Raw genomic sequence first — 7,500 nt, forward strand, 5'->3', positions numbered from 1 at the left:
TTATTATATATTGCTACTTTCAAATGCATGTTTCCCCTCTTTGAAATGTCATGTAGAACTGTGTAACATTTTTTCAGATTCCTAGATAGCTTTGAATAGGATGTTTTAAAATGTGTTTCAGATTTTGCATTACATGATGTAAAAGAATATATATATATTATAACGTAGAATGTAAAAAGAGAGAGAGATTTTCTTGTCTGTTCCAAACTACGAATGTTTAACTTTTATGTCAACACTTTGAGATTGGAGGATCTGTGAGATCTGTTTGCTTTCCTAAATCTGTCAACGCATTTGATAGCGATTGAATCAAGTCTTGCTTTGTTATGAAAACATGTCAATCTTAATTATCGCTCAACCTCCGTTTCGGTAGATTTTTTTTTTTTTTTTTTTTTTTTTTTTTTTTCTTTTTTTTTTTTTTTTTTTTTTTTTCTTTTTTTTTTTTTTTTTTTTTTTTTTTTTTTTTTTTTTTTAACAGACTGGACTCGTACGTGTATGTCTTTGCCGAGTCCCACGTGGAGATTGCACATTACTTTATGAAGATTGCGTCAGATTTCGAACTTTCTGGAAGCATTCGTGACAAATACGTTTTTTGTCATCTGCCCTGTCCAGTTTCCGCAGGGAAGAAGATTTCATTATTTCATAGAACCTCGAGGTGGTTAGATCTCTCTCTCTCTCTCTCTCTCTCTCTCTCTCTCTCGACATCATTGAGATTATATTAACGTAACGTAAACTGGTCACTCGTAACTTAGAATTTTATATTTGATATTTCTTAGAGTTTGTTTAGTGTTATTTAGTTTCTCTTTTTGTGGAATCTGAACAAACATTATTTCGTAACGGCGCCTGGTTTTTGAGAAAGTGTATAAAACAAGACTACAGCAAAGAAAGAAGTTGGTATACCAAAAAGGTAAAGTGTGTTATATTTTTATTAGTTGCAACTAATAACGGTTAGGTAACAACTAATAGCTACTGATTGTTAGGAACAGTGGTTAACTAATAACTAATAACAGGTGGTTATGAAGTTTTGGTAAAAACTGTTGGTTACAATGTTTTGAGTGAAAACATTTACACTTTTACACATTGCGTATTTTTGTGTTTGTGATTGTTCCATTGTTTGTGCACTTGTTCATTTTCTTATTGAAGTGTGCATTTTTATTTTACATTTTCATTTGCATTCACAATTTTATTGACTTAGTTATTTTCATTGCTTAATCATTGCACATTTAATTAAATTTAACACTTGTGAATTAATTTGCATTTACTTAGAATTCTTTTCAAGTTTTGTTATTGTTTAGCACTTGTGAATTAATTTCAAATTTTCAATTATTGCCTAACACTCTTGAATTTCAATTGGATTAATTTTGTGATAAATTAATTTTGATTTAATTTTACTTAATTTGATTAAAGAATTAATTAAACTTTACTTTGTTTTCAAGTAACAGTAATTTTCCCTGATATTGTGAATTTCACTTATAAATTTTTAATTTAATAATAAATTTTTGTATTTAAAATTTTTATAAGTTTTTATTTTTATACCAGTATATTTGATTTGATTATATTGATGATAGGTAGAATCATAGAGTGGTAATTGATTTGCTTTCCTTCAATTTACTTGAAGTGACTTAGAACCAGGGAAGTACTTAGACTTCTGAAATCAGGGAAATACTTAGACTTTTAAAGTTGTTGATGGAGTGATGACCTTTGATTAATTAAATTACTTACAAGATTACCTCACACCTGTTTTGATGAACTTAGTCTGATTTTCTGCAATACTGGTAAGTGTTAAGGGGTCACTGTTTCCTTTAGAGTTTTCAGTCGTTTAATACGTGTTATGAGGGTTCAGGTGTCTGGCTTTTGGTGAGGTAATATTTGATGAATGGTAACCAGATACTTGGCACTTCGTAACTATATATATATATATATATATATATATATATATATATATATATATATATATATATATATATATATATATATATATATACTATATATATATTATATATATATATATATATATACTATAATATATATACTATATATATATATATATATACGTATATAATATATATATATATATATATACTATATATAGTATATATATATATATATATATATAATATATATAATATATCTATATATGAATATATATATATATATATATATATATATATATATCTATATATATATATAATATATATATATATATATATATATATATTATATATATGTATATTTTACATATGTAATATATAAATAAATATATGATATATATTAATAAACTTACCTTAATATAATTCATCTAGCCCTAAATCCCCAAAAACCGCACCAAATTTACCACATTGGCACCCTGTTACCTCCTATTCTGTCCGCCAGTTGGCAACACTGTCGTTGACAGATACGAAAACCTTCCCTCAAATCAGTTGTTAACGAGCGCCCGTGTTGTTTACATCACGGCCGCTCTTTATAAATTTCCTTAAACATTTTTGTGCCTTTTAAAGCTTTCATTATTTGTTAAATGCAAACTTTATATGAATTACCACTCACGCATTACATCACGAATAGTGAATTAACTTTGATTTCTGTTGTGGTTCTTATCTTAAATTACGAACTTTTGCGCGACCCGGAACTACTGACCTGTCCAATTTCTACAATGGATTACCAAGAAATTACGATGCTTCCTTCTGCCAGCAACATCAGGAACTGCCCGGTTTGTGGGACAAGGATGAGTAGCAGGGAGTATGAACCCCATGACATTTGTAGTCTTGTCGTGGACAGGTTTGTGACTTGACTTCTCGTTGTGACGTATGTAAGCCCTGGTCTGACGAGGATATGACTGCTTATATGAAACGCCAAACAATCTTGCAGCGTAAAAGATCGGTTAAGGAGAAAAAAGAAATCGATTGCTAAAACTGTATCTAACGAATTCTTTGACTTGGGCGCTCATGATTCTGGCTCTTCGGTTTCGGTATCGTACGACTCCGATTCCGAATTAATTGATGCTTTGCCCCTGTACAACCGGTAATTAGTGAAGTTAGTTTCGATGTATTCGAAGATTTTGGCAATGGAAACTACCTGGAAACAGAATTTTAAGAAATTACAGCTTAGTCTAGATAGAGATATTTCTGCTAAGTTTAACAATCTGTCAGAGAATTTTCAAGAAGCCTTTACTAGAATGTCTAACACACTTTTAGATTCATTTCAGCTCCTCGTCAGGTACCTGTCGACAGCACCATGTAACGGTGCGACGATACCCCGGCTTGTGAACCCCGTCGTGGCGAAGGCCTAGGGGGGATCCGGTCCGGGCAGGTGCCTAACGAATCTTTACCCACGTGTCCCCTGTTTAGTCCCGTATCAGTGCCAAAGGGCGCTTATTTAGGAGAAGGGGGAGGGATATTAGTGTCAGACCTAAGATAGCTAGTCGTCAGGATTTTACTTCAGAGGAAGTTTCTAAGTTAGGATCTGACGATGATGATGATGATGACGCGGATTCGTGTGATATTGATGTTTCCTCGAATGGATGTCATGATGTAGAATTCAAGAAACTTTTTGATTTAATTTTGAGTTTTCTTCCTCAGGCGAGGCCTAAAGAGCAGAAGCAGCCTCCGCCCTCGTTGTATTACAGAAGGGATTTTTCTTGACGGTCCTTCCCGGTCACGGGAATTTTTACGTTTTCCCTTTGCCCAGAGGTTCGCGAGAGTGAGACGGACGTTGCCGCTAAACTTTCGAAGGTGATCGGGGAAGGGAAGAGGAAGCTCTCTTCTCTCTACGACACCGAGAGGAGTTTACCAGGTGGCGGATGATTCTTCATTCTCTCGACCCCCCAAGCCAAATCCTGATTTTGTCCGACTTTCAAGTCGCCCACCCTTGCCTTCTAAGGCTTCGTCTCTGTCTCAATTGAAGATTTTATTGCTATGGAGGCTGTTATGAGCTCCTTACAAGAAGCTCAATCCTTCAAATATGTGGGTCCTCGGAGGGCTTTTAATGTATATCAAGGACTCCTACCGGGTTTGTTCCTCCTGATGCCTCCTCTTTTTGAGAAATTCTGCTCATCCATTTCAATCGCTTCTGTACATCAGAACGAGCTTGCTGCTTCAATGCAGGCCTTTCTTGTTTCTCTAAGGCGTAACCTGTATTTTGTCGCAGTTACCCTTCTCTGTATCGGAGATTCAGAGAACCCGTCTGTTGTCCCTCTTCTCCTTTTGGCGATTTCCTTTTCGATATCTGTGCTTTCTGAGGTTTTGAAGGAACATCAAGGTGATGCCTCTTCCCAAGCTCACTGGGCCTTATCAAGAGCTTTTTCCTCTGGTTCTTCCTCCCATTCCTTCAAGGAGTAGCGTAAGTTTAGGACCAGATCTGTACCTTCTGCTCCAGCCCAACAACCTCCCCCTTCTGGCTCTTTTTTCCAGAGTACATCTCAGGTTGCTGGTGCCTCTTCTTCATCCTCTGGTGCTCACCCTTTGAAACGCGGGAGAGGTTCTTGGCGTGGCTCCAAGGGCAGAGAAAGAGCTCAACCTCCAGGAGGACCTTCTTCTTCTTCTTCTTCTTCTTCCTTGTCTCTGCGTAAGAATTTTCGGAAGTAGGAGTCATCACCTCGCCTGGAGACCGCAGTAGGAGCTTGTCTATCCCGCCATTGGTCAGCTTGGCAGGGGAGAGCGGTGGATGCTTGGGTTGGTGGAGGTCCTGAAGGAAGGTTACGAGATCCCTTTTGTTTCCAGACCTCCACTTTCCAATCGTCCTCTCGAGTTCAGCAGTTATTCCCCTCACTCAATCAGGGGTCAAGCCTTGGAGAAGGAGCTTTCGGCCCTCTTGGAGAAGGATGCCATAGAGCGAGCTCCTCCTTCTCCCGGGTTTTACTCTCGGATGTTTGTAGTTCTAAACAGGCCTCGGGTGCCTGGCGCCCCATCATAGATCTTTCGTTTTGAACAAGTTCATTCTAAAGTCCAAGTTCAGGATGGAGACGGTCCAGACTGTTCTCTTTCATCTCAGGAGGGGGGACTGGATGATTTCCATCGATCTGCAGGATGCTTATCTGCAAATCCCCATCCATCCAAGAAGCAGACCTTACCTTCGGTTTTTCACGGACTCGGGAGTTTTCCAGTTCAAGACCCTTTGTTTCGGCCTCACCACTGCTCCACAGGTCTTTTCTTGGGTGATGGTTCCTGTTTCGAGCTATTCTGCATCAGTTAAATGTAAGGATGCTTCGGTATCTGGACGATTGGGCTAGTCCAGGCCGAATCTCTAGAGAAATGTCTCCGGTCGAGGGAGATAGTTCTGTCTCTTTGTGTCGAGTTGGCATTCGTGTCAACTTCGACAAGTCCAATCTAATCCCTTGCCAGATCATGACTTATCTGGGGATTGTTTTGAATTCCCGATTTGAGGGCTTCTCCCGCTCAGAACGGATAGACAAGCTTCTGAGTCTGATCGAAGAATTTTTGTCCTCCGTAATGCAGCCAGTTTCTCTTTGGAGGTCTCTCCTGGCCATTTGTCATCCCTCATCCAACTGGTTCCCGGAGGTCGTTCTCAGATGAGGTCCCTTCATCGACACTTCGCCAGTCATGGGATTTCGTGTCCGAGGACACGATAGTCGCCTCTTCTCCACAATGTCGGAAGGATCTCCGTTGGTGGATGCAAGTTCACCGCCTCAAGTCAGGGACATCTCTTCTTTCGGTTCCTCCGGACCTAATGTTTTGGTCAGACGCCTCGGATCAAGGTTGGGGGCGCACACCTGGGCTCCGAAGCCGCTTCGGGCCTTTGGTTAGAGGAGGAGAGGCATGTCAATAAATTGGAGGAACTGAGGGCAGTGTACCTAGGCCTTCTTTCATTTCAGGAACAACTGTTGGAGTCGTTGTCGCGATCTTTGTCGACAACACCACAGCAGTCTCGTACTTGAGAAACCAAGGCGGCACACAGTCGGATCTTCTCACTCAAGAAGCCCGATCAATCCTGTGTTGGGCAGAAGACAGGGGGATTACGTTTGGTCCCTCAGTTTATCCTGGGCCAATCACAACGTCTTAGCAGACGCCTTGTCGAGACCGAACGAAGTTCAAGGGTCGGAGTGGACACTTTGCCAGGAAGTCTTCGACAGCCTCGGGAAGAAATGGCCTGTCCACAGTCGATCTGTTTGCCACCCCACTGAATTTTCGGTGCCAGATATTCTTCGCCCCTTACCAGACTCCTCAGAGTGCCGGACAGACTCTCTTTTGCAGGACTGGGAGGGACTTCAAGCCTATGCTTTTTCCTCCGTTCTCTCTGGTGAGGTCAGTCCTCAACAAAGTGAGGGCAACCAAGCGTCTGGATCTCACCTTGATCGCCCCCTTCTGGCCACAGAAGGAGTGGTTTCCCGCCTTCTGGAAGCACTGGTGGAACCCCCCATTCGCCTGCCAGAGAGACCAGATCTTCTCAACAACCCCATTTTCATCGGTTCCATCAGAGGCTCCACATGCTTCATCTTCATGCCTGGAGACTGTCAGGAGGTTCTCCAAGCACGAAGGGTTCTCCTCCAGAGTGGCGCGACAGTTGGCTCTTGCCATGCGGCAATCAACCAGAGTAAATTATCAGGCTAAATGGTCGTTTACAGGCGTTGGTTGGTAAGTCTCAAGGACATTCAATTTCTAGACCTTCCTTACCGAAAGTAGCGGAGTTTTTAGTTCATTTACATCATGACAGGGCCCTGTCACCTTCGTGCATTAAGGGTTATAGGTCTATGCTTTCCTATGTTTTTAAGGCAAGGCTTCCTGAGATCTCTTCATCTTATGTCATTAGAGATTTACTTCGATCTTTTTCCCTATCTCGACCCAGGCCGCAGTGTTCGCCTCCGACGGGTGGGACGTTAACAAAGTCCTTCAAGCCTTAAGGTTTCCTCCGTTTGAGCCTCTGAATTCTGCCCAAATTTAGGACCTCTCTTCTAAGACACTCTTCCTTGTCTCCACTGGCTACAGCCAAGAGGGTGGGTGAACTGCAAGCACTCTCTTTTCTGGTTGCCAATCTGGACAAGACATGATTTTTGTCATACCTTCCTGAATTTGTCGCAAAGACTGAATCGTCTGATAATCCCATTCCCAGGTCTTTCGTACTGAAGTCGCTGGTCGACTTTGTTGGTAATTTAAATGAGGAATTAGTTCTTGCCCGTGTAGGGTGCTCTCATGTTATTTACCGCACGAAGGACATTCAGGGTCGTCCCGTCATCTGTTTGTTTCACCCCGAAATGTCAAGAGACCTATTTCAAAGAATGGTGTATCCTTTTTTCTCAGAGATCTTATCGTTAAAACTGGTGGTTCGGCTGCTGGGGAAGACCAGACGCCGAGAGCACACAGTATTAGAGCAGTTGCTACATCAGTAGCTTTTATGAAGAATGTATCAGTCGCCATAAGGTGCTTGAGGCGGCGACTTGGCGTTCTAATTCTGTTTTTGCCTCTCTTTACTTGAGGGATATTTCTCTAGTTCTAGGCGACCTTCGTTCTTTGGGCCCGTTGGTTGTATGGCAGGACAGGTCGTCAGACAGGA

General features: G+C 41.0%; 1 protein-coding gene across 1 annotated transcript in view; it reads left to right on the forward strand.

The window, feature by feature from the left end:
* The window catches only part of LOC135198198 (protein psiR-like), a 379,223-nt gene that overhangs the window by 30,798 nt on the left and 340,925 nt on the right, over positions 1-7,500 (forward strand). The window lies entirely within an intron of this gene.

The sequence above is a fragment of the Macrobrachium nipponense genome, chromosome 23, assembly GCF_015104395.2.
Source record: "Macrobrachium nipponense isolate FS-2020 chromosome 23, ASM1510439v2, whole genome shotgun sequence".
In the NCBI taxonomy this organism is placed as follows: Eukaryota; Metazoa; Arthropoda; class Malacostraca; order Decapoda; family Palaemonidae; genus Macrobrachium; species Macrobrachium nipponense.